This window comes from Solanum pennellii, chromosome 8 (genome assembly GCF_001406875.1).
Source record: "Solanum pennellii chromosome 8, SPENNV200".
NCBI classification, from domain to species: Eukaryota; Viridiplantae; Streptophyta; class Magnoliopsida; order Solanales; family Solanaceae; genus Solanum; species Solanum pennellii.
In genome coordinates, this window is record NC_028644.1 from 40,025,532 (window position 1) to 40,026,448 (window position 917).

Genomic DNA, 917 nt, shown 5'->3' on the forward strand with positions numbered 1-917 from the left:
CAGGTACTCTTTCTCGCCCTTGCTTTTCTTCCTGTGATCGTTCGGGGACGAACGATGGGTAAATTGGTATCTATTGTAACGACCTGTTTAGTCGATTCGAGCAGTAAGATTATTTTGATAAAAACTGACTGGGTCGACGGACCACGCGACGGACCGTCATGGTCACGACGGCCCGTGATGGATTCCGTCGTCCCATACTTGTAAATTTTCTTCTGCTACTTTTCTCATTACCCTCGACGACAAGTAGGACGAACCGTCATAGGCACGACGGACCGTCGAGGGGCTTCGTTCCAAAACACTTAAACTCTGAAAATCTGGGTACTGAGATCGACTCTCTGAACTTCGCGACGGAACTGCAGGACGGACCGTCGTAGGTACGACGGACCGTCACAAACCCTTTACAGAATTTGACTCTCTGAATTTTGTGACGGACCTGCAGGACGGACCGTCATAAAGACGACGGACCGTCACAGGTTGCGTAACCTATCTGGGTCGAATTTCTGTTAAAATTTTTAAAGGGGTGTTTTGGACTATTCATGACAAACTTTATACAATTAGTGGGGTGAGTTTAATAATTTATTTACTTGGAGGGTTAAAGGAGATAACCTTAAATAATGGGTTAGTTTTATCATAATGAATTATATGATAATTAGGGTAAAAGAAAAGAACCTAGAGAAGAAAATGAAAAAGACAGAGAGGGAGAACGAGCGAGAGAGAGGAAGAACGAAGAGGAAAGCAAAAGGCATTGGGGAGATAGCTTGCTTGATCACGATTCTTCGGTGGAGGTAGGTTATGGTTTATGCTATGTGACAGTAAACTCTTAATAGCGATTGATATGTATTGGGTGGTATTGTAAAGTCTTCCATATACTTGATTGTGTGTTTGTATGTTGTGATCGTATAACTGTGGTGTTTAGA